Source organism: Mercenaria mercenaria, unplaced genomic scaffold (genome assembly GCF_021730395.1).
Source record: "Mercenaria mercenaria strain notata unplaced genomic scaffold, MADL_Memer_1 contig_3417, whole genome shotgun sequence".
In the NCBI taxonomy this organism is placed as follows: Eukaryota; Metazoa; Mollusca; class Bivalvia; order Venerida; family Veneridae; genus Mercenaria; species Mercenaria mercenaria.
Window position 1 is genome coordinate 3,613 of NW_026461552.1, and position 13,123 is coordinate 16,735.

Consider the following 13,123-nt stretch of genomic DNA (forward strand, 5'->3'; position numbering starts at 1 on the left):
AACGTGAAATATACATTATATAGACCTGACGCTGAGTTCGAGCCAAAAGTAGTAATTGGATAATCCGAATTCGAGCAAACGAAGTTTGACTGTACCAGTCTTTATAAAATACGCGCCACAGATTTCTTTCTACCTGTACTGTTCATACAGACAATCATACAGGTAACCAACCAGCCTTTATGGAAATCGTTAGCCTGAAAACGGAAGTTTAACAAACACGAGAAAGATAACTTCCATAAATGAACAAAATATCAGAATATACAAAAACTTAAGCTTATTCTATAGAAATAACCTTAGTTGTTTTGAATTTTGCCAGTCTCAAATGCAATAAATCTATTTGTAGTAATTTATTTTACTTCTCAGATTCATAATTATCACCAAAAAATTACAAGTTAGTAGTAGAATGTAGCAAAAATGGCGAAAATCTGAAGTTTATAACAAAAATGCACTTACTGACCTTTGACCTTGTGCTGTGACCTTATTATGACCCTTAGAAGGCGACAGCCCCCCAGAAAAGTTTCCAAATTTTATAAAGTTAACAATGAATATGGCTGTCGGGCATTAACAAAAAATGCCATCAAAGGCAAGTTCTAGGCCTCTTTTTTGGATATATAGGCAGACTATTTGTTTGGAGCATTTCTTCTTCATGCATTGAAGGATTTTGATGTAACTTGCCAAGAACCAGGTCCCTAGTTTAGAATTACTTCTCTTCACTGTTACTTTAAATAGTTTTGAGACCCTGATACATCCTATTTGCTCGTACGTCACTCGTGCGGTGTCCGCACGGTGTCTTTGCTACAAGAATAAATCAGTGCGGCGACGTCTGAAAAATCTGCATTTACGATCGAATGATATCCGTACGGACATCGCAGATAAGTCATGAGGAACTCGCAAGGAGCCCGGCCGTACCTCGTGCGATGTCCGTTGACTTGTATGGTGCTCGTACGCTGTCCCTGCGACAAGATTAAACTAATTTGTCGACGTCTGAAAAATGTCCGTTTGTAGCCACTCAGCTGGTCGTAACACCCTGCGAGCCTCATGCGGACAGCGCAAGTTCTCCGTACGGTGTCCTTAATATCGTACGGACATCGTACATTGATTGTGCGAGTCCCCTACGATAGTCGTCATCAGTAAGCCTCGCATTTTTCCAAATCCGTGCGATGCCCGTATGAGCTCCTCCGAGGCCTGTGCGGTTCAAGAATTGGTATCTTTCGAGCTGCTCCCGACATCAAAAATCTTTACGAGCTAGTAAAGAACTTGGGGGGCTCATTTTCACCGAGTTCCCGAGTCCTTTACGAGTTCAAAAAAGCCGCGCGACGGTCGTACGAATCAACGATGCGGACGCCGTACGACCTTGCCAAAATTCGATTAAAAACCTACTCGTACGGAGCTCGAAGCGTTCTTATATCCAGGGTATTAACTCAGTAGGATGAGCGCCGCTCTACAGATCGCGGAATTGCTAGTTCGATCCCCGGGACGCGGCGTATGTTCTCCGTGACGATTTGATAAAAGACATTGTGTATGAAATAATTTGTCCTCCTGATGGATAGTTACTAGCGGAGAGCAGGTGTCTAGTAGCACAGAACCGAGGAGCGCTGGTTAGGGTATCTGCCCGCCGTTACATAACTGAAATACTGTTGAAAAAAAACGGCGTTAAAACTAAAATAAATAAATAAGATAAATATTACTGACCACCGTAGGGAAAATCAAAACTATTCTTATGTGGTACAACATAAAAATTACTTTAAAATTTTAGGTGTACTTTAAGTTATCGCTACCTTTTTTGGGGGGACTTAGAAAAACAGAAGAATCACAAAATTACTACACAACCACAGAATTGTAATTCCATTTGAAAAAAAATTGTTGCAAAAATTTGCTAAGACGGACGTGTATTTTGAAATTCCGGTACTCTTGTTTTTCATACCCTTCGTATTAATTGTTTTTCATATTAATCGCATATAACGCACTTAGTTGGATCCTGCATATAATAAATGCTCAGAGAAACTGAAGACAAGTTAAACCAGTGACCTTGATGACATCCTATGACAAAGACAATATTATAAAAATTCTAACAGTATTGCCATACATTTTAATGTAATGCTGTTTTGTCAGGTGTTTTTATTTTTTTTTTTTTATCTAAATGCAAACAACTGCAAGAGATCCCGTTTATCGATTTAAAATAAACGGGACTATTCAATATAGCCGTAAACAAAAGAACAGTTTCAATACACATAATAGCTGTGTTAATAATAGCTTTGTCGATAGTGCTTCCAAACGCTATATTTAACAATAAATTGATAATTGCTGTTAACTTCAAACCGATAAAAATTTGTTCTGTGGTGAAAAATAAACCATAAAGAATCGCAAACAATAACAATATAATCACAAGTTTATATATGGATTAAATAAACTAATTCGTAAATTTAACTCACCTTTCAGAATGACACAATATAATATTAATCCTTAACCGAACGACCTTGAATTTAAAGGTATATACCTTAGCTTATAACGTTTTCATGTGCAATGTGAGTTTGTAAGATTGAAGTATGAATAGATTATGCCTCTACACTTAACGACATTAGTCGAAAAAAAAATCCAGATTATATTTTGAAAGAATTTGCGCTAAAGAGTACTTTGTTGTTGTTAAGTAAAGGCATGTAGATGCATTAGATTAATATATATGTATCACTCATGTTTTAAGTATAGGAAATAATTATTTCCCTCGGGGCTTTATTCGACGGGGTTAAAACATAAAAGATCATCAGAAGAAATAATTTGTTCCTATATAAAAATACTCAAACAACAATAATGTTTAAAGGATATACGTCCTCTACGTCTACGGTTGTGTCCGACTAGTTCCTTTATGCCTACCTGACTTTTGTAATCAATTCTTTTTTTTTGTTGGGTTTAACGTCGCACCGACACAATTTTAGATCATATGGCGACTTTCCAGCTTTGATGGTGGAGAAAGACCCCAGGTGCCCCTCCGTACATTATTTCATCAAAAGCGGGCACCTGGGTAGAACAACCGACCTTCCGTAAGCCAGCTGGATGGCTTCCTCATATGAAGAATTCAACGCCCCGAGTGAGGCTCGAACTCACATCGACGAGGGGCAAGTGATTTGAAGTCAGCGATCTTAACCGTATGTTATCAAGTGAAATGTATTCGCTGCATGGCTCTTATTTATCTACATACTTTGAAATATTGCAATTACTTAAGAGCAAAAATGCCTTTTTATATTTGACCTGGGGCCGTATTCATAAAACATCTTAAGTATAAGTATAAGAAATTGATTATCAACTTAAATATTTATTTTACTTAAGTATATTTGTTATTCATAAAACAACTTAATAAGTAATTCTTGGCTTTTATACATTACATCCTGCCGTAGCGGTCACCACAGGTATTAATTAAGCATCTATTCTAGTATCATAACTTTTTATTAGTATAAAATGCCCATACAACTTTGAAGGAATGGTAAGCATATACGTGCAAGGAGTTTCTGTATCTTAATATCATTAGAAAGCAGCTGTCAACAGCTTTCTTTCCCCATTTTGTTTTTACAAATGCAATGATGTGCATATAACGTAGTAATGTGATCCAAGCAAACGGAAACGCAAAATACTTACTTTGCGGCATTCATTTCGCTGTTTACATTTAAAGGCAATGTTTTCATTGTATTGTAAATTTTTCTTTTGCATTTAGCATATAATGTTTCGATTATGATACAAATGTATCTGATATGATACATTGAATTTTTTACACAGTAAACATATTTTGATCGCCATTTTATCTGATAAATCTTTTGAAGATTACTAAAATTTCTTCATTGGCGTGTCTGAATGTTGAGAGGATCATGAAAGGATATCAAATTATGTTTATCTGTCATCCACTTTTTGCAATAGTGGTAAAACTTATTTTGACATAACCAGTATGGTATCATCTACTTTTGAGCACAGTGAACACTTAGGGTGAAATTAAACTACAATAGAAATTATTATATGAATGACAATTGTGTAATATTTACTAAGCTGCAGGATTAGGAGTACTAAAATCTGCATAAGGTAAAAATAAAACATTTATTTTGACCATATCCCATAGTTTTAGATTTGCATAGGAAACCGAATGTTTTATCACTCGCTGAACTAGCTTAAAAATAACATTGAAAAGTGAAACATTTTTTTAAATTGAACAACTGAAAAATCGAGATCTTATATATATATTTTTTTTAACATGACCTCGTAAGTAGGAGTCCGAAATAGATGCAAAATTTGCGCAATGATTTGTAACAGTTTTTATTGAGGGGAGGAGATTGAGGTATGTGGTATTTAAGGTCAAACAAATTAGTCAAGCAAAAAGATATGTAAAAATCATTCTGATCAAGGAAGAGTAACTTTAAAAAAGAAATCAGTCATATGTATTTTAAATTCATGTGGTATTGTTGTTTTAATCAAAACTTTTATATCGTAAGTATTTTCATGATTATGATATATTTGTGTTTCCCTCAATGCCATTAATACCAGAAAAGCATTTGTATGCCACTGTCAGAACTAAAAATAAATGTACTTGCACCCGTAATAAATACTGCGTTAGTGTGTCACCGAATAGGAAAATGTCTTAATTTGTGTTGGTCAGTTTAACAACGAATATTGTCGTTATGTATTTGAAAGCTTTATATTTAATAAAATCCTTCACAACAACGGCAATAAAATTTCTCTGTTTTCAAGTTTCAATTAACGATTTGTACCTGTACGACAAGTTATGAAGATATCGGAATTCATACAATGCATTACATATTGTATTTTCTGACACATTGGGAACTCATCTGTAGATTACTGTTATTGTTTCTAAAGTGTGTGTGTTCGGGTTTAACGTCTTTTTCAACAATGTTCAGTCATATAAACGACTGTGTTTACTTGTAGTTGTGAGCACAATGCCCAAATGTATAGTGCTGCCTCACTGGAATATCACGCCGTAGACACGGGACATGATACCCCACCCAGTCACATTATACTGGCACCGGGCTGACCAGTCCTAGTACTATCCTCTAAATGCTGAGCGCCGAGCGAGGAAGATAACAGTATAATTTTTACGTCTTTGGTATGACGCGGTCAGGGATCGAACCCACGGCCTCCCGCACTCGAAGCGGACGCTCTACACTTTCTAATATGTTTAAAATAGGGTACTTCAGGTTGCAGATTCCGGGAACAATTTTCCTACATGATGTATCTACCTGTTATGTGAACATCTAATTTCATTAAGTTCATTGTCTTGCTGTGATTCCCATGTGTTTAGTTGATGTCTCAAGTTTTCAATATTTTGACAAATGATACTAAACCCGTGCAGCCGCAGCATTATCATGTTATCAGAACCGTCGTAAACTACAATTATTTCAGACATGTACAACACACTCTATAGCCTATGCTTTGTTACCTGAACAAAACACCGCGGATAAAGAGCATGAAATTCCCGTGTTAAGATAAGTGCATGAGAGGTACTCACGAGTTAGCTATGATCTAGGCTTTAGAATTTCAACGTGATTAAACAGTTTTTAACAACGTACTGTGTCAGATCCTTGAGACATTTTCTTTGATGTGTAATAGATAAAATCAATCAGATAATGTACTAATGCCATGATTTATGTTGTCTAGAAATTTTAACAAAATACTTACAGTAATAAAACTATCTCGGCTTTGTAGTATTTACTACACTTCACCAAACGTAGATAATTGCATTACAAGTAGACAACTGATCATAATATAAACATCACAGTAGGTGACTAGTAATTGCAGCCGTTTTTCATATGCAGCACAGTAATTTTGGGAGACCAAAATTATAACTAAGCACGTCATGGACGTTTCATGCTCTTTCATGTAACACTGAAACTGGTAGTGTTAGGGGTGATGTTACTTTCAATTATTTTTGGGTTTCTTAAATGAAATTCCTTTGTTTATGCACGCTTAACAGTATTAAACGCAGACTGTTACATACATTGCATTTCATAACATAATTGTAATGTAGTGGTGTCATCTATTAACATATGACACTGACTGTTGTGAAAAGCTTTAAGATCTTCTTTATAGATCTAATACTGACAGATATTTCCGTAAATGCATATAATATATAAGAAGCGTGAAGTTGAAAGTTTGTAAACTGTATACAGATCAGCTCACGCGGAAAACCCATTCTACTCGATCCTCAGAGGAAGGCCAAAACGAGTACCAAGGCTCCGACTCGAAGTTTCTTCGAGTCAGCCATTTTCCGTCAAGGAATTTCGCTATCTGATTCCGAGGATTTATGCGAAGCCACTCGAAGGAAATCCTCGAAGTGACTCGAGATGAAATCCAATTAGCGAAATACACACCTGTATTGGTTTCTTTTGATTCCGAGTCACTTGACAGAATTCCTTCGAGTGACTCCGAGACTTATAAACAATAACCTTTACAAATTTAAATGGGTCTTCGAGTAACTTCGATGACAGATTTCAGATAAATCGGAGTTGGGTGATTATATTTTACATAGTGATACGCGAAATAACAGTATTTATAAATAAAAATTAACACTGAAGTATTTTTATCTTACTTCACTTACCTTCACTTATGATATTTTATCACATTTTGTGTGCATACGGCAATAGTTTTTTTTATCCTATTTAAAATTCCTTCCAAACAGATAAAAGAAAGACCATTTTTATAATGCAAAATAATAATTTCTCCTATAATTTTTTGTTAATTTATTAAGGTCACTTTTCTTTAACATCCATTATCTTAACGTTTATCTAGTTTTATATAGTTTCTAATTTAGTCTATTTAACATCAATTTATTTCAAAATTCAATTTGCACTGTCAGAAACTATTTCAATATAATATTTAACAAATAAGTATTCTTTAACGGCTGTTATTTGAAAGTTTGTTTAGTTTTATATAATTCTTAAAACTTAACATTTTTTCTAGCGGGTGTATTTTTAAAGTGTACTATTTCTATATCAAAATTTAACAAAGCAGTTTTCTTTAAAGGCGGTCATTTGGAAGATTGTTTAATCATATATGAATAATAATTTAGTCCGTTCTACATTAATTTACTAAATTTACTTCTAAATCGTATTCGCATGTATTTCAATATAATACTTAACAATTAACTATTAGCGGTTGTTATTTTAAAGTTCATCTAGTTAAAAATATTCTTAATTCAGTGCATAAAATATTGCACGACTTTTTTTTCTAAATTCAACTCGCACAGTAAGAAATTATTTAAATTTCAAAGTTTAACAAATCACTTTCCCGTAACGGCGGTGATTTGAAAGTTTGTTTAATTTTGTATGAGTAATTTAGTCAATTATGCATAAATATACTTCCTTCTTAAACTAATTCGCATGGTCAGAAACTATTTAAAATATCAAAATTTACACAAATTTCATACAATAAAAAGAACAAGCTAATTATATAAAAAATCCCTCAAGCAAGGAAATACTGCCTCGAAGTTTCGTCAAGTCATCTCGCGGCACTCGAAATTGTTTGTTACAGACTCGTAGTCGCGCAAAGTGACCTTAAAATACCGGGAATCATTATAATGTTAGCATATAATTTCGACTCGGAGTTCCGTCAAGTAATTTCTCGGAGTGACTAGACGAAATTCCGCTAAAATAATAAAACTATAACAGTCGGTACTCCGAGTCAGAATTAGGCAGTACTCGGAGGAATTCCTCGCTGTGCAAGATTTTTCCTTCGAGGAAAAACGGAAAGTGGGTTTTCCGCGTGAGCTGATCTGTATATTGATAGACCAAATATAAACTGTATATTTTGAGTGATGCTCCTGAATATTATAATATTCTCAATTTAGTATTTCTATCATCAAATCATTTTATTAAAATAGCAATAAAAGCGAAATGGTGAAACGATAAGCCGGACAAGTTATCTGGAAATATAGATATATAACATCGTCTTGTGAATGTGAGAAGATCTCAAATTGGTAATCAATTAATGATAAACATTTTTATTTCACCAATAATCTTAAAATGTCAAAAACGTAGATCAGTGATAATGATTTAAACCTTGGTGGGTATGTACTACGAGTTGCATACAGGTTAACCGGGAAATTGTAGTAAATGGCGAAGGATACACACTCAGGTAAAATTCTAACTGTGTGTGAGTTACGTGTATGATTAAAACCTACCTACCGGGGAATAAATTTCTATTGCTCAAAATAGGCTCAAATTTCGAGTGATGACTAATTTCAAGATCAGGATTAACGTGTTGTTGTTATATTGAATTTGGGAATTCCGCGGTTCGTGGTGTATCCCCGGTACGTTGGTGTGTATTCATACGAAATTACTCAGCTGGCAGCGTTAACAAACCCACACAAGCACACACAGAAATGGAAACACTCAAAACGGCCAACACGCAGAAAAAACAACATAGTGGGGCGCCGTCCAGGAACGGCCGGCGGCCAAAATATATGGTTGGCACGATAACGCTCTCATAGTAAAAGGAGAGGGAGCGCAAGTAAAAGAGGGTTGGGGTAGAAAGGGGAGAGAGGACGGAAACGCCAACAAACAAAATTCGTATCACAAAATACAAGACAGACTAAAAAATGAAAATAAGGGCCCACCGTCTTGGAACTGTCGGTACCCTGTATAAAGGAAACTTAGGGTTTCGAACATTCCAACCTTGGACTTACCCTACTTTCAACAAGTTAGACAAGACAGTGTAAAATAGTAAGTATTCGCTGAGCAAGGCTTTAACATTAGTGACACAATGCATGCCAGATCATATTATGTAAAATATTTAAATAGTCTCCGTCTATAGTATAGTATAATTACACTGAATAACTCAATAACTTGCCTGAAGATAGAGCACCAAGAGCCTAAGTTTTAATGGCACGGTCAAGCAAGCTGCAAGATAAAATTCTATTCCCTCCGTACATTGTACGTACTTATTTGAAGATGATGCTACTAATATCAGATATCTAATCCATATAGATATTCTAGACAGTAAGCGTTACAAAGAAAAAAAAACATTGCATAGTAAAAGAGTGTGTCCGACTGGGGTCACGACCATGCGTGACATCAGAAAGGATTTTCCAGGAAGGGTACTTGAGAGTTGTTCCAATAAGCTTGAACCATTCATCGCAATCGATACATGCGAAGCCGTCTTTCCTTGGAAGAACCAGTACAGGTCTCTTAGTTAGGTGGGAGACACTCAAGAGCATCTCAGAAATTTCCAGTGTCTAGACCGGGATTCGAATCCCGGACCTCTGTATTGACAGTCAAGCGTGTTACCTGTGTGCGGCCTGTTTCTGCATAATGCTGTATCAAGATATGTTTTCTTTAAGGCCTAGCATTTTTAATATACCTAGTGCAAATTCAGTGATGCCCCCATCTAATTTTCATGCTTCCAAATTCTAAATACCCCTTAGTAAGAGCTAACTTCCATTACTTACACACAGGATCACAGTCATCAAATTATCTATATGATTATAAGCTTAAACTATGCTCTTTCCAATGATATATCTGTGACAGTAAAATGCACTTTTAAACTGATAAGTAGCATCACATCTGAGAACGACAGTTTTCTATTAAGATTTTTACAAATCAATGTATTGATTGCCAGAAATCAGTCTTTTTTTACATTAATGAAACAGGATCCTTTCTATAACCTAATGTTCTGTTTATAATTATGAAGCCTCATTATAATCTGTTTTCCATAAGGCCGAATTTCTATCATTAACAAGAACATTCAATCATCCATTTACGGCCTTTGATTCTCGAGCTTTATACAAATCAGATTGACCTTACTTTTATTAAAGCGAAATCAAATGTGGCCTTATCTTACTTATTCCTTGTTCTTTCAAAAGACACTTTTTACGTTTTAGTTGATGATCAATATTACATTTAATATAGCGTATTTGGCTCGGGTACGTTTTCAGAATGTTGGTGTATTTTATAGGCATTGATATTCATTTGATTATTTCTATGTTGACATGTTTGAGAATTTCTATGGATGAGCTAATTGTACGTACAATTTTCATGCTATCAAATTATACATACTTCCTTGTTAAATCATTTGAAAATAATGCGGGACATATTTTACTAGGTGTGTAATCTGGTCCAGTCCTGTCTCAGAATTCATTATCGGACTCGTCTTGTATTCGAGAAGTTTGTTAATGATTTGTACCTCTGGGTTGCCTAATGGTGAGATATGGTTTACTGGATATTGTTTTCCGTGTGGCTAAATTCTGTTACTTACAAGAAGTTCACATTTCTCAAATTATCTCAATTATTATATGAGCATTATGCTCATAAAGTTATCATGGGCGTTCCCGTTTGTCAGCGCCAATTCGAAGATCTCACTTTCTAGCTTATCAAATTTTCTTTCCAATGGTATCTATTAATTTATCTTTACATTGTATCTAGTGAGCAGCAGTACATTGGATAATGAATATCATTTATGGATTTAGAGATATTTCAATTTTTACTTAAACTTATGTGACGGTGTCCATCGTAGACTGTAATGTTCTGTTTATGGTTCTGGCCAAACTACAAATTATCTATGTGAATAAAGTCTCAAATGAATTTGTACCGTAATTAAAGAATCCGGTTAGTGCCTCATTGAACGTCGTGGATTCCGTACGCAAAGGAATCAAGGCATCGTTTTGGATATTTCAAATTTACAATACCTTGCCCCCATAATACTTTTTTCAATTTTCTATAGGATTAATTTACGGCATTCCGTAAGGGCCATCGCCTTTGAATGTGTTAGTCGGAAACGCGACTCTTGATAGCACGATGATGAAAACGAGAAATCACGAAACGCAATACCAAACTAATAACAACTTGATACTACGATAACAAAAACACAATAATACGATAATAATACGATGATGAAAAAAATATTATTTTCCATTTTCATCATCGTACTGTCGTGTATACACATTCAAAGGTGATGGACAGAATTTCATATTTATTAACGGTTTTGTAGTTGCATTCTAGTAATCTGTTGATTACGTGTGCCTTTTTGTTGCATTACTATGAACTACTGTTGAAGTTCCCGTTAGATAATGTCATATATAATTTAGTTTTCGAAATGTTCAACCTATATATTCCAGCGACATACTATTGCAAAGTACAAAAGTAGTGTTTAGCCATGGGGGTGGACGTGTTTTGCATTTTGCTGCTTTTTAGGCGAGAAAAATGCTGTTTGCAGTTCAAAATGGCGTTATTTGTTTACTTTTTGACCTGACAGAGGACACATTTTGCAGTAGTAAGTGCGTTTATTAAATACAAATTTTCAAACGATAACGCCGAGTCTGTGGCTATATAATTTATCTTCACTTGGCTTTTGGTCTTACATGTTTATCGATCGTTGTTTGTGAAAAAGTTATTGAAGGTACAGTGCCAGCTTTTAGTGACGAAAAAATCGTAGCCGTGCATGAAAATGTAAAAACGAACACTTAACGGGATGTTTATTGATTTGTACACACACATAAACGCCATTTTGAACTGCAAACAACATTTTTCTCGCCAACCTCGCCAATCTCGCAAATGCAAAACACGTCCACCCCCAGTTAGCAAGCCTTTGGGATGAAGCTGTTTTTCTTCAATATAATAAGATTAATTTAAATGGACCATACTTGGTGTTTTCAAATTCAGTGGTCTTTAAGTTTACAGGTCCTTTTTAAAATAATCTGAAAATATTAATTTGCAAATTGCACATTTAGTGTTTTAAAAAGCTTAAAATGTAATGTTCACGGGTGAATGTGTTTATATACTTCTATATTATTGATATTTTATATTTTGGAAAGAATTCCAATAATTGAAACTGTATATTCTTTGGCGTTTCATGACTTTGAAAATTATAAAATAATGATTTCATACTGAAAAATTGAAAGTATCAAACATTATGTTTTAAATTTTAACAAAGCACTGAAAAGTCATAGATAATAAGATAACCCCTATAGGTTGCGAAATTTGATTTGGGATATAAAACAAATTCAAAACGAAGTTTGATTTAAAAAGGTCGTAGGTCGTAGTAAAATTTACCTCTTAGCTTTGATGAAATATTTCTGTTTTCATTGTCTTTTATATGAATGCTGACTCTACTACAAACAACGGGTACCATTTTAACGACTGCCATATGACATTTAAAACTGGTTTTATGATATAATGGCAACAAGTTTTGTTGAGAATCTTCATCAAGCAGCATGCTTTGTTGGCATTTATCAATAAAAAAAAAAGACCAGCTTTTATTAAATATATTTAAATTTGGTGTCGAATTTTAGAATACTTTGTACTTGCACATATATCTTTTTTATTTTTTGTAAGTAATGTCAACACCTACCCGCAATCTCGTAACACCTACCCGCAATCTCGTAGAAAGGGCAATTCTTAATTCTAATCAATTCTAATGTTGATTTTAAGAAAATAGACAAATATTAATGTCACGTCTTGTTTGTTTCACTTGAAATGTACTCGACTTTTCTATTATTTCTCATTAACTACTGACCATGTTATTTTGTTCAGTAAGATGTTGCTGTTTACTGCAAGTGCTGAAAAATTAGAGTGTTGAAATATTATCTATTTTGTATGAAGTAAATATTATCACTGATTAGTGTGTTTATGTGTTAACAAGACCATCTCGTAGTGTTTGGAAAACAGGCATTAGGAATAACAAATTTCAGCTTAAGCCTGTGCTAGGAGGCGTTATGGGTAAATGCACACTTCATAACCTGTCATTTACAGCCTTCTGTTATATTTTGTTTGGATGAGTTCTGAGCTTCCATAGGGTCATCTTATAGATTATACCAAAACATTTTGTATGCAAAAAATTACACAATAACATGAACTAAGTATGACAAGCATACATGATCTAAAATCTTGTGTTACATCGTATTATGACTTGGCATCAAATAATTTAAAACGGTAGATTTTGTTCAATTTGTCTTAAAGTTTCACGATAGAGATCAAAGGAGATGTAAAAGAAATACAAAAATTGTTTTCAATTTTAACAAAAATACAAACATTTAAATAATTCAGCGTGATATCGCGTAAAACATGGGTCTCAACGGACACATGCGTTTGTTATTGAAATTGCATCTTTGCGTGGGTATTTTCTGTTTTTGGTTTAC

The 13,123-nt window shown here is 34.4% G+C and overlaps 1 protein-coding gene across 4 annotated transcripts in view; it reads left to right on the forward strand.

The window, feature by feature from the left end:
- The first annotated feature begins 3,920 nt into the window (after positions 1-3,920).
- Positions 3,921-13,123, forward strand: part of LOC128553042 (paramyosin-like) — a 64,413-nt gene continuing 55,210 nt past the window's right edge. For all 4 annotated transcript variants that reach the window (XR_008369235.1, XM_053534150.1, XM_053534149.1 and 1 more), the window contains exon 1: positions 3,921-4,065. The gene's annotated coding sequence lies outside the window, so the exon portion shown is untranslated. The remainder of the gene's footprint in view (positions 4,066-13,123) is intronic.